General features: G+C 45.5%; 1 protein-coding gene across 2 annotated transcripts in view; it reads right to left on the bottom strand.

Annotated features, from left to right (window-relative positions):
- Positions 1-3,478, bottom strand: part of KIF3B (kinesin family member 3B) — a 44,254-nt gene extending 40,776 nt beyond the window's left edge. The window contains exon 1 of one of the 2 annotated variants that reach the window (XM_082745950.1): positions 3,330-3,478. The gene's annotated coding sequence lies outside the window, so the exon portion shown is untranslated. The remainder of the gene's footprint in view (positions 1-3,329) is intronic. The other variant, XM_082745951.1, reaches the window with a different exon arrangement.
- Positions 3,479-21,119: the final 17,641 nt, after the last annotated feature.

The raw sequence follows: 21,119 nt of genomic DNA, 5'->3' as shown, positions 1-21,119 counted from the left end.
CTGACAAATAAATAAAATCTTTAAAAAATAAATAAATAAATAAATAAATAAAGTAGCAGCGTCCCAATCCCCATAAGAAGCTACTGTTCGTGACATCACTGTTTTAGTGTTTTCACAGTCCTTATTTCTATCCAAATTACCTTGTTCATTTATTGGTTTATTTCTCCATTGCTGCCACTGAAATGGAAACTGCATGGAAGCAAAGACCTCATCTACCTCTGAACCATCATATCGCCAGGCTGCAACAGGGGCCGGACACATATGAGGTGCTCTGCAAATGCGGTGTGAGTAAAATTGAGGCAGCATAGGGCAAGAGCACTGAACTTGGAGCTGGAAGACCCAATTCCCAGGTGAAACGGGCCACTTACTAGCAGCATGGTTTCTCTCATCTTACGTTCCTTGACTGCAAGATGGGGATCTTACATCTTCACCTTACTTTCCTTGTAGGGCTACTAATAATACCAAATGAGTGAAGGCACACTTAAACACTTTTGTAAACCAGTAGGCACCATACAGAGAGCATTGTATTATCAACCAGCGCAAGAGAAGGTTCTTTCTCAGGGACCGAGGCACCCAACAGAAGCCTAGGGACACAAAAGAAGACTTGTGGACCAGAAGCTTTACTCTGCAGTAGCAGTAAACACAAGATAGGAATTCATTTAAAGAAGCCAGATCATAGGGCGCCCGGGTGGCTCAGTCATTAAGCGTCTGCCTTTGGCTCAGATCATAATCCCAGGGTCCTGGGATCGCCCTGCTTCTGGCTCCCTGCTCAGCGGGAAGCCTGCTTCTCCCTTTCCCTCTCCTGCTCCCTCTGCTGTGTTCCCTCATTTGCTCTCTTTGTCAAATAAATACATAAATTCTTAAAAAAAAAAAAAAAAAAAGAAGTCAGATCATTTCCAAAGCCAGTGATATGCAAACTAAGTTCTGGGGCCCTTGAAGTATAGGGCATCGGGACCGATTTCCACATCCTCTGTTGTGCTCAGCACAGAGGGGTTTAGTACACATTTACTGAACTGGGAGCTGGGCTACCACCTGACATCCTACCATCAGCTTTCATCTTTCTTCTCAACCCATTCTGGCATGGGGTTGCAGGTTCCTAGAGCCACCCTGTACTAACACTAACATTTACGTTATACTGTGACAGCCACTTTTTCAAGCTTACAGCGATCTCCTGAGGTGGACAACCCCCGTGCTGTGAGCACATACTTTATTCACTCACCAACCGTAAATAGAATAAAGAGTATAGGTGCTGGGACGCCTGGGTGGCTCAGTTGGTTAAGCAGCTGCCTTCGGCTCAGGTCATGATCTCGGCGTCCTGGGATCGAGTCCCACATCGGGCTTCTTGCTTGGCAGGGAGCCTGCTTCTCCCTCTGCCTCTGCCTGCCATTCTGTCTGCCTGTGCTCACTCTCTCCCCGCCCTCTCTGATAAATAAATAAAATCTTAAAAAAAGAAAGAAAGAAAGAAAGAAAGAGTATAGGTGCTATGTTAAGCTCAAATAATAATGGCTAACATATTATCAAACATGCCGCTGAGCAGGGAGCCAGATGCAGGGCGATCCCAGGACCCTGGGATCACTTTACCTGTATTACGTGTATTAAGCTTAAATGAATCCTCACAACAGCCATACATGGTGGATGCTATTATTATCCCCATTTTACAGATGAGGAAGGCGCAGCACAGAGATGAAGTCTGTTGATCAGTGACATGCAGCCTGGAGGCGGCAGAGCCAAGCTTTGAACCCAGACACCAGATTCCATGTTGTTAAACCACTAGCTTGCCATTAGAATTGCACAACATCACTGAAGGGCCCTTCTGATGTCATCTAGCCCTCTTCTTTCATTTTAAAGAGGAGGGGACTGAGGGACAGAGAAGCCTCCTTTTAAACATGCCAGCTCTTTTTTGAGGTCCACACTTTGGATGATATCTATTTGAATGAAGCTTTATATAAGACCTTATTTTCTTGCCACTGTTGGGGGGGGGGGAGGGAGAGGCTCTAGCCATAGCAGTTAGAAGAAACAGAGAATACCTGCTGGCTTTGTAACAGCTGTTGTTGAGAAAGCAGAGACATCAGGATACAGGGGAGAAAATATGGGACTTACATGGATTTACCACCACTTTATAAGGATAAGATTCTTAGGCAAGTCATTCACTTTTCTGAGCCTCAGTCTCCTCGTCTGTGAAATGGGGATAACATCACATCTACCTGTCAAGTCTATGTTAAGATTAAATGAGATAATGTACCTGAGAAGTGCTTCTTAATTATACATTTACAAATAGCGATTAAGCTTTAAGCACCTTCCAAGAGACATTAAAAAAAAAAAAAAGAAAGAAAGAAAGAAAGAAAGGACACACCCTTTTGCTCCGGAAGGATTAACAAAGCCCAAGTATTTTGAAAATGAGACCATAAGCTCAGTCATCTACAAGAACTTGAACTCACGGTCTCCACGACCAGGGCTACTTGCGCAGGGCCGCCTCACCTTCCCTGCTCGGACCAACATGGAGAAGGAAAACTGGGGGCAGTGGGATGTCAAAAGCGGAGGAATACACATAAGAGCCCGTGCTCTGCACACTTCAATCCCACCCATCTCAAAGTCATCTCCAGGAAGCCTCGCCCAAACCTCCCCACATGCCTCCTAATAAGCTTGCGAGACACTTACGATGCGCCAAACTACCTAACATACCCTGTTTCACGGGCTTCCCTCCGTGGTTCATTAACTCATTTTACAGATACAGAAAAGGCGGCTCAGCGATTAACTTGCCCAAGACAAGGCCACACAATTACTAAATGGAGGTGCAGTCTCCTACTCAGACACTCTCGACTTGAAACCGGACTCTAGGTCCTCATGTCAGGGTGCCCTAAGAATTCTCCCTCTCCGCATTCAGGACATTTTCAACGTACACACCTCATCATCTTAACCACTCTGAGCAGCAAGTGTTCGGAGATCCCTGAACGGTCGACAGAAGCCTGATAGGGGAAGGGACTTGCCCAAGGTCACACAGTGAGCCGGGGCAGCGGCGAGGTTCAGACCCCAGGCTCTCGCTTCCCGCCTCTCTCCAGAGCTGGGTCCCTGACCACGGCCGCAGACCCCGCCGGGTGGATCCCAACCCCTCGCGGCCGAGCCTGAGGGTCGGGCCGCACCTCCGCCCGAAGGAGGAGGGGCGAGGCCGCCCAGACAGCCGGAGGATGCCCGGGAGGCAGGGCAGAGGATGCTCCCGCTCGTGAAGCAGCAGAGCCAGGCGGCGGCTGCGGCGCGGGCCCCCGGGCAGACGGCGGGCTGCCGGCAGGATGGGCCTGCCCCGCGGCAGCCCGGGCCCCTCCCGGACTCACCTGCGGCGCGAGCCGACAGCTGGCGGCGGCGGCGGCGGCGGCGGCGGCGGCGGGGGCGGCGGCAAACCCCGGGCTCAGCCATTCCCCGCTGCCCCGGATGGGGAGAGAAGGCAGCCGCTCACTTCCTTAGCAACCCGGCTCAGCGACCCACTTCCTTAGCAACCGGTGTCAATTTCAATAACTTTATTGGAACACGAGCGGCGAACAGGGAAACCGGCGGAGCGGAGCCAGGCCGGGCACGGTACTGGCGCTTAGTAGGTTCCCAACGCGCCTGGGTCCTTTCACTCAACCAAGAGGTGTGAGGCGAGCGCGTCATGGAATGCCTCCATCTGCCAGACTATCGTGCCTCAGTTTTCCCATCTGTAAAGTGGAACTCACTGCCTTGGTCGCGCCACCGGATTTCAGCCGCCGCCGTTTGACCTTTCCGAAAGCGCTTTCACGTTCATTATCTGACTTAAGCCCTGAACTGCTACTGAGACTGCTCTCATTTAGGGTCAGTCACTCAAGCCGAAAACATTTAGGGATTATTCCTGCCTCTTCTCTCTCCTTCACCCCCTCATCCACTCTCTCTCTCTCTCTCTTTTTAAGATTTTATTTATTTATTTGACAGACAGAGAACAGAGATCACAAGTAGGCAGAGAGGGAGGCAGAGAGAGAGGAGGAAGCAGGCTCCCTGCAGAGCAGAGAGTGCGATGTGGGGCTCGATCCCAGGACCCCGGGATCATGACCTGAGCCAAAGACAGAGGCTTTAACACACTGAGCCACCCAGGCGCCCCAGTCACCATATCTCTTAATCTATCTCTCAGATATCTAGATATCTCTCCCGTCGGTCCACCTTTCTCCATCTTCAGTGCCACTGTACCAGGCCAGGCCACTCTCCCCTCACCTCTAGACTGGCTGAAATATCTGCTTCTGTTCATGTCCAGCCCTGCCCTGCCAAGCCATTTTTCCCTAAGACTGCCAGAGGGATCCTTTCAAAAGGTAAAAGAAAGCATGTCATGGTCATGGCTTAACATCCTTTGACAGAACCTCGTTGCTCCTAGAATCAAATCCCAAACCCCTATTGCTTCCTACAAAATTGCTATAAATCTGTTACAGCCAAGTTGGTCTGAAAGGCCAGTCTAACCACCATCCCCTCAAGAAGAATCCATATGCTGAGGCCCCCCGGGGTGACTCCCAGGGTTAGGCCTCTCACTCTTGATCTCAGGCTCATGAGTTCAAGCCCGGTGTTCAGCTCCATGCTGGGTTTGAAGCCTACTTATAAATTATAAAATAAAATCCATATGCCATTCCCCACCAAACAGAAAGCTCCATAGGAGCAGAGTCTGTTTACTACTATAGCTGCCATGCCTAAAACTTTGCCTAGTCAATAGTAGGTGCTCAATAAATATGTGTTAAGTATTACATAAATGAATACCTGAGATGCTCTTCCTTACCCCACACCCTACTTTTGCTTACTCTAGAAGATATTGCTACCTGCTCCCCAGAGCTTTTTTCCTTGCTCCTGAACACACAAGTAGACGACATTTCTCAACCTTCCTTGCAGTTAAGACCAATTTCTGGCCAATTGAGTATGATATGCACATTCTCAGACCTGGTGTATAAAAAATTCCTGTATACTTGTTCTCACTTTCTCTTCTTTAAAGTGAAGAACTCAGGGTGCCTGGGTGGCTCAGTGGGTTAAAGCCTCTGTCTTTGGCTCAGGTCATGATCCCAGCATCCTGGGATCAAGCCCCGCATTGGGCTCTCTGCTCAGCAGGGAGCCTGCTTGCCTCTCTTTCTCTGCCTGCCTCTCTACCTACTTGTGATCTCTGTCAAATAAATAAATAAAATCTTTAAAAAATAAATAAGTAAAGTGAAGAACTCCATTGAACACCTGAAACTAACATAACATTGCACATTAACTAACTGGAATTAAAATAAAAACTTTAAAAAAAAAGTGGGGTGCCTTGGTGGCTCAGTGGGTTAAGCGGCTGCCTTTGGCTCAGGTCATGATCTCGGGGTCCTGGGATCGAGTCCCGCATCGGGCTCTCTGCTCGGCAGGGAGCCTGCTTCCTTCTCTCTCTCTCTCTGCCTGCCTCTCTGCCTGCTTGTGGTCTCTCTCTCTGTCAAATAAATAAATAAAATCTTAAAAAAAAAAAAACACCTTAAAAAAAAAAAAAAGGGGGAAGGACTCCAAGGCCTTAGGAGATCAATGAGACATCCCTTAAAGGACAGCTTGCCAGAAGCTAGCCAACCCCTACCATTTAAGATGGACAAGAAAATAAATTTTTGTTGGATTCAGTGATTGAGATGTTGATGCTTTTTGTCACAGCAGTTAGCTGATCCCAAGTAACTCTGAATCATCTTCTGGGTTCCAGCTTATTTCCCTTATCCTGTTAACCTACTGTACTATCCTATCCACTGTTATTCGATATTAATCAAGTCAGTAAATCATGTTTACCGTATACTGACTACAAATACTATTTTCTAGGGTGCCTGGATGGCTCAGATGGTTAAGCTTCTGCATTCCGCTCAGGTAATGATCTCCGGGTCCTGCTCAGCGAGGAGTCTGCTTCTCCCTTTCCTTCTGCCTCTCTCCTAACTCGTGCTTTCTCTCTCTAAGAAATAAATAAAATCTTTTTTTTTTTCAAAGATTTTATTTATTTATTTGACAGACAGAGATCAGAAGTAGGCAGAGAGGCAGGCAGAGAGAGAGGAAGGGAAGCAGGCACCCTGCCAAGCAGAAAGCTCAATGCAGGGCTCGATTCCAGGACCCTGGGATCATGACCTGAGCTGAAGGCCGAGGCTTTAACCCACTGAGCCACCCAGGCACCCGAAATAAATAAAATCTTAAACAACAAAAAGAAAAATACTGTTTTCTACTGAATCAAATAATATGTTTATGTTTATGTTTCCTTTCTTCCACATCTTTTGGTATTTTCTGAGGTTAGTAATTGCCTTTTTTTTTCTTTTTCATTACTTTTCTTTTTTTTTTTTTTTTTAAAGATTTTATTTATTTATTTGACAGAGAGAAATCACAAGTAGATGGAGAGGCAGGCAGAGAGAGAGAGAGGAGGAAGCAGGCTCCCTGCCAAGCAGAGAGCCCGATGCGGGACTTGATCCCAGGACCCTGAGATCATGACCTGAGCCGAAGGCAGCGGCTTAACCCACTGAGCCACCCAGGCGCCCCTTCATTACTTTTCTTTGTAGCTACTGTTAGTTTAGTTGTTTGTTTGTTGTTGTTGTTGTTGTTGTTTTGTATAGTGTCAATAAATCAGGCAAATACTTAGCAGTGGATTTTCCAGATGCTTAGACACCACAAAGAGTCCATGAGTTTTGTTTTTTCTCTTGAAGACCTTGGCTCCAATCTGGACTGGTGCTCACCAAACCTAATGCACAACTGTCATACTTGCTCTTTCCTGTGTCTGTCTCCTAGATTGGATTTCCCGTTCCTTGCATCCAGCGTCTTCCAGTTTTTAGATTTACTCTTCATTTCTGTGTAGCACATTTTTTAGCAGATTCCTGAGAAAAGGCGCATGGAAGCAAATATGTTTAGTCTCACATATGATTAACAGTTTAGCAGGGTATAGAAATCTAGGTTGAAAATTATTTTCTCTTGGAATTTTCAAGGTATTGCCCTATTTTCTTTTTGGTATCTATATTTAAGAGCTCTAACCCTGTTCTGAATCCTGTTCCTTTGTATAAGACTAATTATTTTTTGGGTGGGAGGTTGGGGTACCAGGTGGTGGGTATTATAGAGGGCATGGATTGCATGGAGCACTGGGTGTGGTGAAAAAATAATGATACCATTATGCTGAAAATAAATATATGGGGAAAAAAAAAATTGAAAAAAAAAAGACTAATTATTTTTTTAATCTTTGGAAGCTTTTAGGCCGTTCTCTTTATCTATAATGTTATGATATTTGATGATGATTCTCCTCAGTGAGTTTTTTCCCTCGTTGTGTCAGCTGAGTCCTTTCAATCTGGAGACTTGTATCTCTTTGTTCTAGGAAATTTTCTTATTTCTTTGATGATTTTCTCCTCTCTATTTTTTTCCCCCTCTGTTCTCTCTTTCTGGAACTTCTCTTAGTCAGAAGTTGTATCTCATGGAATGAGCTCTTAATTTTCTCATTGTTTTACTCTTATTTTCCCTCTTTTTGGCTTTTTTTCCCACCTACTATCTGGGAGATTTCCTCCACTTTAGCATTCAACCTCTCAGTGGAAGGATTCTGGACTCACCTTTCAGTCATCAATATTCCCTTCTGCAGACTCTAGGTCCTAACTTCCTCTCTCTGTAAAGTCAGTTACTTCTTGCCCTCTATCTCTGTCTGCTAAAAGCTTTCTGAAATTTCTGGACTACTAATGTCTCCCTCCTGTACCATTAGCATCATGGGGTGATACATTATTTTTTAATTCCTTATTGTCATATAAGTGGAGTTCATATAAATGTCATCAATCCACTGTATTTAACAGGATGTCTGTTTTGCTTCATAATTTTTAAAAAAAGGTGGATGAAAGGGGATGAATAGGTATTTCCTAGAAAAAGAACAGAAAACATGGCTTTTAAACATATGAAAACATGCTTCTGCTCACTCATATTAAAGCAAATGAAAATTTAAACAACCATATGATTTTCCCCCCACGTAATCAGAAAGAAAAAGAACTTTTGATAACGCACTCTTGATGTGTTGATGAGAGTCTGGTATTGGTTGTGTCCTCAGCAAGTTGTATGACTCTGTTTGAAGGAACAGGATTAGTAATAGTAATAGTAGTACTAAAATGTAGAGTGACTAACTCATCCTGGTTTGCATAGGACTTCCCTTGTTTAGCACCAAAAGTCTCATGTCCCAAGAAATCCCTCAGTCTGGGCAAACTGGGGTGGTTAGTTATCCACTGCAGTGATATATATATATATATATATATATATATATATATATATATATATATATGATATTACTATTATGTTCCTTTTCCTTTTCAGATTGTGACCCCCCTTTCCATCCAACCTGGACTGGGAGGCATTTATTGCTCAGGGAAGAGTTGTTTCAGAAGAAAAATAGGGAAAGAAATTTCTGAGTCTCCAGATTCCTGGAGGGAGACTCAGAATGAAAGAAATCTTGACAAGTCAGAGCAGAGATTTGCTAAGTTTGAGGGAAGCAGGGGAACCTGGGTGGCTCAGTTGGTTAAGCATCTGCCTTTGGCTCAGGAAATAATCTTATGGTCCTGGGATGGAGCCCCACTGAACAGCAGGCCTTCTCCCTCTCTGCTGTCTGCCACTCCTCCTGCTTATTCTCTCTCTCTCTCGCTCTGTGTCAAACAAATAAGTAAAATCTTTTTTTTTAAAAGCTTTTATTTATTAATTTGACAGAGAGAAATCACAAGTAGATGGAGAGGCAGCCAGAGAGAGAGAGAGAGATAGGGAAGCAGGCTCCCTGCTGAGCAGAGAGCCTGATGCGGGACTCGATCCCAGGACCCTGAGATCATGACCTGAGCCGAAGGCAGCGGCTTAACCCACTGAGCCACCCAGGCGCCCCATATCTTAATGTTAAGAATGCAACAAGGAGGGGCACCTGGGTGGCTCAGTGGGTTAAGCCTCTGCCTTCGGCTCAGGTCATGATCTCAGGGTTCTGGGATCGAGTCCCACATCGGGCTCTCTGCTCATGGAGAGCCTGCTTCCTCCTCTCTCTCTCTCTCTCTCTCTGCCTGCCTCTCTGCCTACTTGTGATCTCTCTCTGTCAAATAAATAAATAAAATCTTGAAATAAATAAAATCAGATTGTCTTTAAAAAAAAAAAAAGAATGCAACAAGGAGGGGTACCTGGGTGGCTAACTGGGTTAAGCCTCTGCCTTTCACTCAGGTCGTGATCTCAGGGTCAGCGAGGAGCCTGCTTCCTCCGCACCCTCCCCCCCCCCCCACCGCCTGCTGCTCTGCCTACTTGTGATCTCTCTCACTCTGTCAAATAAATAAATAAAATCTTTAAAAAAAAAAAAAAGAATGTAACAAGGAGAATGAGGCCAATGGGATGAGGTCAAAGGGTCCTGATACAGAAAGATCATGTGGACCAGAAAAGAGACCCATCCCTGCCAGATGGAGCGAACTCCAGCCTAGAAATGATCTGATCTAATTCCAGTGAGCACTATTCATCATAAGCAATAGAAACCAATTCTGACTGAAGGCTGCAGAAATGGGATTCATTAAAAGGGTAATGGGAAGTTCAAAATCAGAATTTTCTAGAAGCAGCCAGGAATGAGAGAGGTCATTGGCCAGGCTGGTGAGGACACCGGATGCCCAGCTGTCACCACAGATATCTGGCCATGGGCACTGTCTCAATACCACTCTTGCTCACCCTCCCCATAAGGATCCTCCACAGTCTCGGCTTCTTTGTAACCCAAGCTCTGATAGGTTGAGCTTTGATCATGTATCTATCTCCTACCTGTAGTAGAAGCTATAAAGGCAAACATTTGGGGCTTCTTCTATGGTGGCAGGAAGACTCTACCTTCATTTACAAAGTGAGAATTCCCAAACACTGGGAAGAGTTCTGTTGCTAGGCAGGAGCAAGGTAGTTCATTACAACCAGACATCCCCTTATCAAGGAGCTCCATCAGTCCTCCCCCTCACTGTCACTCAGTGAGGACAACTCACCCCAGTGGCAGGCGTGACACCAGTGACCACCCACCAGAATGAACCCCACCATGCCATGAAATCTTGCTCAGTCCTCATCTGTCTCATCCTGTGAGGACATCCCATTTTCATGGCTGGAGGCATCCCAAATGCTCTGTGACAGAGGAGAGCACTAGACAGTTAGGGACTTGGGGGCAGGAGGAGAGTGAAGAAAGGGATCTGCTGGTACCTAGCCTGGGTTGGACTGAATGGAGCCAGCTTGCAGTCTCCTACCAGACCAGGAGAAAGGCAAGTTTTAGCCTAGACACCCATGAACAGTTTTATTATGACCTCACCTAGAGAAAATAACTCCTGATGGGCTCCTCACAGGGTTGACAAATGACAGATGGTCTGGCTCCTCTCGCAAGGGGAAAATCACCCAATTTGCTCTCTTCTCTCTGACATTTGAGAGCAGAGTGGTCTAAAAGATCTTTCCACAGTGACAGAAATGATCTATGTCTGCAGTGTCTAATACGGTAGCCACCAGCCACGTGTGGCTATCGACCACTTGTAATGTGGCTAGTGCTCCTGAGGAACTGAACTGTAATTTACTCAATTTGGATTCATTTAAGTTTAAATGGATGGTGCAGCTCTGGGCTATGGAAAATGACAAGCCTGGACTATGGGGTCTGGATGGTCTTGGGTTTGAATCCCAGCTCCTCCTCTCGCCAGACAGCTGAGTAACCCAGTGCATGTCATGTGAACTTTCTGGGACTCAGCTTCCCATCTGCTATTAAGGGTACCGCTTGCGTTTGTTGTGAGGATTGACTGAGATATGGTGTGGGACCATGCCTGGCACTTAGTACGTGCTCCGTAAATGGTGGATCTTTTTCCTTCCTTGATTGGGTGAAGGGCCATACTATCCTCCAGGGAAATGATCATTGCAAATGTAAGGAGTCCTGCTGGCAAAGAGAGCTTGATCTTTTTAGAAATTTAATACCACTTGCGGAAGAGGGCTGAAAGGGGATCCTGTAAAAAGACTACAAAGGTGAGTGAAGTAAGTCAGACTGAAAAAGATAAATGCCCTATGATCTCACTTACATGCAGAAATCAAAAATCAAAATCAAAAACAAACAACGACAAAAATCTGAGCTCATGGATACAGGGCACAGATTAGTAATTGCATTAGGTGGGGAGTAGAGGGTGGGCCACATGGGTGAAGGGGGCCAAGAGGTACAAACTTCCAGTTATACCCAGGACTAAGTCCTGGGTAGGTAATGTACAACACAGTGACTATAGTTAATGCTTTCTATAAAAGAGAAAGAGTGGATCTTGAAAGTTCTCATTATAAGAAACTTTTAAAACTGTGTGTGGCGATGGATGCTAACTGGATTTATTGTGGTGATCATTTTGCAACATACACAAATATCAAATTATTATGCTGTACACCTGTAACTAATATAATACTATGTCAGTTATATCTCAAATTAAAAAAAAAAAAAAAAAAGAAAGAAAGAAAGACCGTAAAGGGAATGATTTATTAGAACACAAGGAGGTGGCATCCCAGAGCCCCTTTCAGGAAGAAACAAGATGCCAGGCTTGGACGGAGGCCAAGCACCTGAGACAACCTGGATGGTTCTCACTTGGCTAAGTGCCCAGGTTCAGTGTGGATGAGGCTCTGGGACCTGAGGGAGGCTCTACCGGCTGAGAATCAAGCTAATGCCTTCTAAATTCACTAAGCTAATGCCTTCTAAATTCAGCTCTTTGAAGTTTTCTGAAGAAAACCAGATGGGAGTTGGCTGCTAATTGCTTCCTCCTCAGGCACTTAACTGTCTCTATGACCTTGAGCAAGTTAGTTCACCTTTCTGGATCTCATTCCCTATTTGCCCCCTGGAGGTCTGCTGTGAGAACTTAACCCAGAGAATGGGTGGGACATTGCTCTCCCAGCTATCAGGCACCATAAATCATGGGGGATGAAGAAAAAACAATAACTAACATCACAGAGCCTGAAGGAGGTCCTAGATGCCTGTGGCTGAACTAGGACCAGAATCAAGGTCCCAGGACTGGGTTTTGTCTTACTGTATTCTCTAGGCATAGCACAGTGCCTGGCACATAGCAACACACAGCAGACTATTAAAAAATATATATTGGGGCATCTGGGTGGCTCAGTGGGTTAATCCTCTGCTTTCTGCTCAGGTCATGATCCCAGGGGTCCTGGGATCAAGCCCCGCATTGGGCTCTCTGCTCAGCAGGGAGTCTGCTTCCCCCTCTCTCTCTGCCTGCCTCTCTGTCTACTTGTGATCTCTGTCAAATAAATAAATAAATAAATAAATAAATTTTTAAAAAATGGGTAGGGGCCCCTGGGTGGCTCAATGGGTTAAAGCCTCTGCCTTCGGCTCAGGTCATGATCCCAGGGTCCTAGGATCGAGCCCCGCATCAGGCTCTCTGCTCAGTGGGGAGCCTGTTTCCTCCTCTCTCTCTGCCTGCCTCTCTGCTTACTTGTGATCTCTGTCTGTCAAATAAATAAATAAAAATCTTTTTTAAAAAATGGGCAAAGGACTTGAACAGACGTTTCTCCAAAGAAGATCTACAAATGGTGAATAAACTCATGAAAAGAAGCTCAGCATTACTAGTCATCAGGGGAAATGCAGATCCAACAATGAGATCCTACCTCACCCATTAGGGTGGCTATTTCCAGAAAACAGGAAATGACAAGAGTTGGTCAGGATGCACAGAAAGTGGAACCCTCATGCACTTTTTGTGGGAATGTAAAACAGTGCAATCACTGCGCAAAACAATATGGTGGTTCCTCAAAATACTAAAAATAGAGTTACCATATGATCCAGAAATTCATATCCTGGTATATGCCCAAAAAGACTGAAAACAGGGTCCCAAAGAGATATATTTGTATATACCCATGTTCATAGCAGCATTATTCACAATAGCAAAAAGGTGGAATCAACCCAAGTGTCCATTGGAAGGACAAATGAAATGTGATATAGACATACAGTGGAATATTACTCAGCTTTGAAAAGGAAGGAAATTGGGGTACCTGGGTGGCTGAGTCAGTTAAGCATCTGCCTCTGGCTCAGGTCACAATCCCAGGTCCTGGGATCGAGCCCTGCGCCAGGCTCCCTGCTCACTGGGAGAAAGAGAAGAGGCTTCTTTTTCTCCCTCTGCCTGACGCTCCCCCTGCTTGTGCTCGCTTGCTCTCTCTCTGTCGAATAAATAAGTAAGATCTTAATAAATAAATAAATAAATAAATAAATAAATAAATAAATAAATATTAAAAGGAAGACGATTAGGGGTATGAGCCTGGCTCAGCCAGTAAATCATGCAACCCTTGATCTCAGGGTAGTGTGTTCAAGCCCCAGGGTGGGCATAAAGCTTTAAAATAAATAATAAAATAGAAGGAAATTCATGCTATCACATGAATGAATCTTGAAGACATTATGTTAAGTGAGGTAAGCCAGACATAAAAAGGTAACTACTGGTAACTCAAGTATAGGAGGTACTTAAAGTAGTTAAAATACAGAGACAGACTGCAGAGCAGTGGTTGCCAAGGGCTGTGGGGAGGGGGTTATGGGGAGTTGTTCACTGGGCAGATAAACTGTGGCACATCCAGATAATGGAATATTATTCAGCACTAAAAACAAATGAGCTATTAAGCCATGAAAAGACACAGAGGAAACTTATTAGTAAGTGAAGAAACCAAACGGTACTGTATGATTCTAACTCTGACATTCTGGAAAAGGCAAAATCACAGAGATGGTAAAACATCAGTGGTTGGTCCACCTGGGTGGCTCAGTGGTCCACCTGGGTGGCTCAGTGGTTAGTGATCCCAGGGTCCTGGAATCTAGCCAGCCTCTGGCTCTCTGCTCAGCGGGGAGCCTGCTTCTCCCTCTCCTACTCCGCCTGCTAGTGTTCCCTCTCTCGCTGTGTCTGTCTCTGTCAAATAAATAAATAAAATCTGAACAAACAAACAAACAAACAAAAAGATCAGCGGTTGCCCGGAGTAGGGTACAGGAAGGGAGGAATAGGCAGAGAGCTGAGGAATTTAAGGGCAGAGAAACGTCTCAGTATGATACCATAATGATGGATACACGTCATTAAACATGTGTCCGAATCCATAGAACGTACAATACCAGGAGTCAACCTGACTGTAAACTTGGATAGTCTATGGGTGATAAGATGTGTCAGTGGAGGTTCATCAATTACAACAAAGGTACAGCTCTGGGGATGTTGCTAACAAGGAAGGCCACACATATGGGGACAGACAAGGAGTGTGTGTGCTCAATCTCTCTGTGCCTTCCCCTCAGTTTTGTTGTGAACCTAAAACTGCTCTAAAAAAATAAAGTCTCGGGTGCCTGGGTGGCTCCGTGGTTTAAGCCTCTGCCTTCAGCTCAGGTCATGATCCCAGGGTCCTGGGATCGAGTCCCGTATTCGGGCTCTCTGCTCGGTGGGGAGCCTGTTTCTCCACCTCTCTCTGTCTGTCTCTCTGCCTACTTGTGATCTCTCTCTCTCTGTCAAATAAATAAATAAAATCTTTTAAAGAAATTAAAAGTGAAAGAATAAAATCTCTAAAAAAAGAGAACCTAAGTAGATACTGTGATCATAATGCAATCTGTCATTAGCGAACCCACCATCCTGGTGCTGGTGATTACAGTTCCTGGGATGGCCATCACCTGGAAGGTCATGAAGATCCATCAGGACACTATTATTTCCCTTTCTTTCCCCTGAGCAGCAGGGTCATCTCTGGCCCCACTCACAACCAGGCCCAGTCTCTGCATAAAGTTGACATCTGACACTGGTAGCCGCCCACCCATCAGGAAATGTTTACTTAAAAAACCTTGGGGTGGGCACGAGTAATTGTAGGAATTACAAGGCACCTGAAGGTGGTTAAGATGCGGAGTTTGCATGAGCTAGGGCTCTGGAAGCACAGGGAGTCTTGGATATACCAGTTCTGTGTGGCCTTGGGCAAGTCTCTTTCCCTCTCTGAGCTTCGGTTTCTTCCTCCACGACCCAGACGTGACGCTTGCTGGATGACCTCACAGAATTCCAACAGGAGAGTGGATAGTGAAGTGCTGTAGTAAAATGCTTCATTACTTAATGGCCAGATGGGAGGAGCATGGTGGTTATTCTAAAGGGCAATTAAAGATTCCGTATGAGAACTGGGGGACTCAGCATAAGAGAGAACTACCCGGTGTGGAGCCAGGCGGATCTGGGTTTGGATCTTAGCTCCGTCATTGATGCTGTGAGGTCTTGGGCAAGACACTGAATGTCTCAATGTCTCACAGCCAGTGAGTATTAGCCCCAAGGAGCACAGAGTGGCATCAAAGTTTATGAGCTGCTCTAGACCTATCTCTGCCATTTATTAGCTGTATGTGATCTTTTTGGCTTTTCCCAAAGAGCATCACAAGGAAAGAAATTCAAAGGCATATTTTTGATCAGTAGGAAAGTGGAATCAGGGATGAAATGAGAAGAGCAGAAGGGTTGGTGGGACAGATAATCCACAGATACAAGGCGGTGGCCTGTGGCAAGGAGACAAAGGGGAAGGGCACTGGGAGAGCTGAAAGTTCCAGAAAGGATATTTATGGAGCACTTACAATGAATCAAGAATGTCAGTCCTCACAATTCCTGAGTATGAAGGCACTATTACATCCCCATCCTACAGATGGGCAAACTGATCCCGGAGCCCACCCTCTCCTCTCTGCACACAGCCAGGTGTTCCAGTGCAGGCCCTTCACTCTCTCATGTCCTCTGCAGATAATTGGTGTGTCTCTAGGGCACACACACACACACAAAAACATTCTATTCTCCCCTTCCCCAGAGGCTCCCAGACTTGTGGACAGGAGACACAAACCCTACTCTGATTTGAGGTAAGGCCCGTGGAAGCACATTCAGTGACTGGCAATCCATGACGATTCTCAGTTATCCCTGTCCCACCCCTGCAGACCTGCCCCGCCCACACCTCTCCCAGGACTCCTCACCTCCCGGAGGGACAGGCCCGAGCTCCTCCTGCTGATGTGGACCCACCTCGCTTGGCCGTATTTCTCTTTTCTCTCTGGCCTGGCTCCACCAGCTCACAGGGTTCTCTCTCTCTCTCTCTCTTTTTTTTTTTTTTAAGATTTTATTTATTTGAAAACAGAGATCACAAGAAGGCAGAGAGACAGGCAGAGAGAGAGGAGGAAGCAGGCTCCTCGCTGAGCAGGGAGCCCGATGCGGTGTTCTATCGCAGGACCGTGGGATCATGACCTGACAGAGGCTTTAACCCGCTGAGCCACCCAGGCGCCCCTCACAGGGTTCTCTGTGCCTTTGCTCTGGGGGGTTTTCCCTGCCTGGAATGCCCTCTCCCCAGATCCCCTCATACACACACACACATACACACACACACACATACACACACGCACACGCACAGCACATCTCTGTCCCTACCCATTCATCACCTCCACCTGGATATAGGAATATGCTGCATGTTCCAGCACCTAAGAGGAAAATGTGAATAATTAAACAATTAAAATAGTTAAATCAGGGGCGCCTGGGTGGGAAGGGAAGGGAATTTCCCTTCTCCTTTTCTTTCCCTTCCCTTTTCTTTTTCCTTCCTTCCTTGCTCTCTCCCTCCCCCCCTTCCTCCCTGTTTGCTCACAGCACTGCATTTATTGGGCGCTTCCTATCTGCCAGACGCTGCGGTAAGGACTTTACAATCTTTCTTATCACGTATCTATCTGCTTAAGAGGCAGAACCTATTATTATCCCCATTTTACAGATGATAACTGAGGCTGAAGTGATTACCAAATGAGTAAGGGACAGAGCCACAGTCAAAGTCTGTGCTAACTCAACTTCAGAGCCCACAACTTTGGCCTTTTCTGGACTCACCAAATGGTGGACAATAGGTAGCATCTGTCTGCAATTGTGTTTCATTTGGCCTACTGTCTTATAAAGAATTAATTGCCAATATTTAAAAACCATATTTTCCATATACATTGGGATATACAACTTCTCTTGAAATACCCGAGGACTTGGCCATACTGGACCTGGATTTCCACGTGGCAGTCGTTAGCTGGAGGGAGTTACATTTGCCCCAGATACAACCAATGTGTGTATTCCACTTGGTCATATGTTCCCCTGCCCCCCATAGACCCACCTTATTTATTTTTATTGCCTGTCTGGCTCCTGGAAGCATTTCAGTTTATGTATGACTCCTGGATTCACACCTTCTAATACCTGGGTTTGCCTTGAGAATATCCTGAGCTCCCCATCACCAGAGGTGTGCAAACTGAGAGTAGCTGGCTAGTCGGTAGGTGTGTTGAAAAGGGATTTCAAGGTCCAGTTGGGGAATTGGGTCACATAACATACAGTCCCTTCTATCCCTGCAGGGCCAAATATTTACTTAAGACTTTCCAGCATATATTGTTAAAAACCAACTTCCCCTCTGGTCTCAACTTACTGTTTCAACTTTCCCTTCACCTTGGTTTCTGATCTATTTCTGTATTTTGATCATATGATTATGCTGTATGAATTCTCATAAGCTTCCTCAAATCCTTTTTGGAACAAGGCATGGGGAACAGATAAATCTACAATAAATATTTACATAAAGGGCTTGGTTCCACGAACAGAAAAGAAACAACAACAAAAAGAATTTTAAGTTGTATAACCTGTACAGCTTGTAAGTTGTAGGAGTCATAACTGTCAAGTTATCTCAGTTTCTCTGAAATTCTTGAGCTCAAGGACTTGAAGAACAGAAGGACCTAGAAGTCTGGATGTTATAGTTACTAGTTTGTGCTTAGGTCCTCCCAGGAAAGGGAGCCTCAGGAAAGGCAACCCCCTAAAGTTTTATTTCCCACTCTTTACCTGAAGTAGATTTTAAAATTATAAACCCCGGCGAGGGGTTTCTAGGGGGCTCAGGTGGTTAAGTGTCCAACTCTTGATATTGGCTCAGGACATAATCTCAGGATTGTAGAACCAAGCCCCACATCAGGCTCTCCACTCAGTGGGGAGTCTGCCTGGGATTCTCTGCCTCTGCCCTTCTCCTTGCTCCCATGTGTGCGCGCTCTCTCTCTCAAATAAGTAAACAAATCTTTAAAATTATAAAACTAACCATGGGGGCGCCTGGGTGGCTCAGTCGGTTGAGCGTCTGCCTTCCGCTCAGGTCATGATCTCAGGGTCCTGGGATAGAGCCCCACATGGGGGCTCTCTGCTCAGTGGGGAACCTTCTTCTCCCTCTGACCCTCCCCCTGCTTATGCTCTCTCTTTCTCAAATAAATGAAATCTTTAAAAAAAATTTTTTTAAACCTTAAAAAAATAACAAAACTAACTATAGCAGGGTTTGTTTTTTTTTTTTTTCTCACTGCATATTTATTGGCAATCCTCTTGTTGAGAGAGGAAATCTATGTCCTCTTTCCTCAATCATGAGTGGGCTTGTGGCTGATTTAACCAGTAGAGTATGGCAGAAGTTATGCTATGTGACTTCTGAGACTGGGGCATAAAAGATACATAGCTTGGTCTGGTTCTCTTGAAATATCTTTTCTCCAGATGCTTCCTTTCTCTTTCTTTCTCTTAGGAGCACAGTTTCCATTCTGTGAGGAATCTGTGCCACACTAAAAGCATCTGTGGGTATTCTGAACAGTGGCCCTACCTGAGCTCAGGTGCCACAAATGAAGTCACTCACCTCCCACTGTCATAGTCTTCCCCTTTGGAGCAGAAACGAACCAGTTCTGCTGTGTCTTATCCAATTTCCAACTTATAGGATCTAAGAGCAGAATACAAAGATTGTTGTTTTATAGCACTAGGTTTGGGGTGGTTTGATCTCCCACAACAGAAAACTGGAACAGTCAACCAATGATCCAAACCATAAAGAAAAATATGTGTAAAAGTGGTAATTTCCATTTTGTGACATTTCATTTCATGTCACTCCCCAAAGGTAACACTGTTAGATCCTTCTAGATCTTTTTCTATACATTTATATATGTATGTGTAATAGAAATATATAGGTTTTGTGTTTCTTTTTTCTTTAAGTAAGATTATATAAAAAGACAATTTGCTTTTTTTCTCAATAACGATCTCTCAGTGATCTCTTTAAATTTACAAAAGAACTTGAATGGGTAGTGATCCATTCACATGCAGCGGTAGTCAGCTTCCAAGGTGACCCTCAATGACCTCCCCCCCATATGCAAATCCTTGTATAGTCCCACTATATGCAAATCCTTGTATTGTCCTCTCCCATACTGACCTGCAACGTCTTGCATGACCAGTAGAATACGGCAGAAAAGTTGGTGTGCTCTTCTAAGACTAGGTTCTAAAAGGCACTGCAGCTTTGTCCCAGTCTCTTGCTCTCTTTTGTTCTGGGGAAAACAGCTGCTGTATCATGAGCAGGTCTGTGGAGAGGCCCACACGGGGAATAACTGAACCTTCTTATCAACAGCCATGTGCATGAGCCATCTTGGAAGTAGGCCTCCCAGCCCCAGGCAAGCCTTCTGATGAGTGCTACCCCAGCCGAAAACTTGGTTCCACTTCATGAAAGACCCTGAGCCAGAACCACCCAGCAAAGCTGATCCCAGATTCCTGACTCTCAGAAACTACATGAAGTAATAAATGTTCATCGTTTTAAGCCACCGAATTTAGTCAATTACTGAGTTAATTGCAACAGTATAGTTATTGCAATAATATATAACTATATGTGGTTCAAGTTTCCAAAAAATATTAAAAAAAAGATGTAGTAAATCTCTTTGTCACTTTGACCTCTAAACTCTCACCTGGTCCACCATCCTCTCCCCCACCCCTATTTAACTTGGAGTAAGGCCTTGGGAAATGTTAGATTTATTATCTTGGGTATGGAAGCGGGCATGCCTTTGGTCCCTCTCACAGATCGTCTGACCCAAGAAAGCCTGTAGTAGTGTGGCATTCCCTTTCAGCTGCTATAAAACTGTGCCCTTTTTTCTCCACAGGAACTGAGCCATTGGCCTTTTCAGCCTAGATGCCATTTTTCCCTACCAAGGCCTGACACCCACGTGCATCCCCACATCCTGTCTCAGGTCTGGGGGTGGGGGATTCCTTTCTGTGCACACTAGTGGAAAACATTACCTGGCCTTTTTCTTCAACCCATAGAAATCAGAAACCAACCACTCACCTCTCAGCCTGTGGTCCCAGCCTATTCTCCAGACTTCTCTCCCATGGTACTCCCCCTTCGCCCTGCCTCAGTCCTAAAGCCTTCAACCCAGACTTCCGATCTGCTCTGAAACTCCCTTAAGACATCTCTCATGCCGATTCCTCTGCCTTGCATGCTCTATCGCACCCCCCACCGCCCTTCTGAAAACAACCGCCAATCTGTAAGACTCAAACCAGGGGTCATGAATGAATGAATCTATGAATCTATCTCTATGAATCTTCCCCTATCAATCCCACAGATCTCCCTGCTTTCAACCTAGCCCTGTCGGTCCACTATGTGCTTGACAGCCAGAGGGACTGATGTGATAAAACCTATATAGGTTTCAAACCCTATAGGTTTCATCACATCAGTCTGGGATGGGATGAAACTGGGATCATGCTCCCAGTGCCAGTAAGATGGGTGAACAGCCTCCATCCTACCTCTGATGCTGAAGGTAGCTCCAAATTCTGGACAGAAGGCATGGAGCAGTTAAGTCAGGCCTCGGAAAGTCAACAGTAGCAGGCAGACCAGGGAAGAAATACCACCAATCTAGCAGTAAGTTTACACCTGTTATTTCCTCTGATGTTCCCTGGGCTGTGTCAGTGCAGCCTTGAACCTAGGACTGGGCATGGGCGCATGGGCAGGGAGTGTCAGGAGATACTCTCTAGTTCTGGCTCCAGAAACAGGAATGAAGAATGAGGTCTCCTACCCTTCAGAGAGAGTGAGGAAGATCTCCATTTCTTTTCCTCATTTTCTTTTATCCTAGCCCCCAGGCCTCCCAGGTGGTGGAGGTAGTTGCAGGGGCAGACAGGAACCTGAAACTATGAGGAAGAAGAACCTTCCGCTCTAATTGAATGGTTAGATGGTCCCAAGATGGTGGGATGAGCCCATACTCATACTGGAGCTTTGGCTCCAGATGTGGGTGTAGCTGTGGGAAATATGCATCAGAGTCTGGTAGATAAAGCCTCAGGGAACCACAAAGTCACAGGGAGTTGGCAAGGAGAGAGGAGTTTGGGAAAGTGACCCCACAAAATTATTTATGGATTTCTGGGCTCACCCCCTAG

Source organism: Mustela nivalis, assembly GCF_964662115.1.
Source record: "Mustela nivalis genome assembly, chromosome: 8".
In the NCBI taxonomy this organism is placed as follows: domain Eukaryota; kingdom Metazoa; phylum Chordata; class Mammalia; order Carnivora; family Mustelidae; genus Mustela; species Mustela nivalis.
Note: the sequence above shows the minus strand (reverse complement) of the source record. Positions and strands in the feature narration are given on the sequence as shown.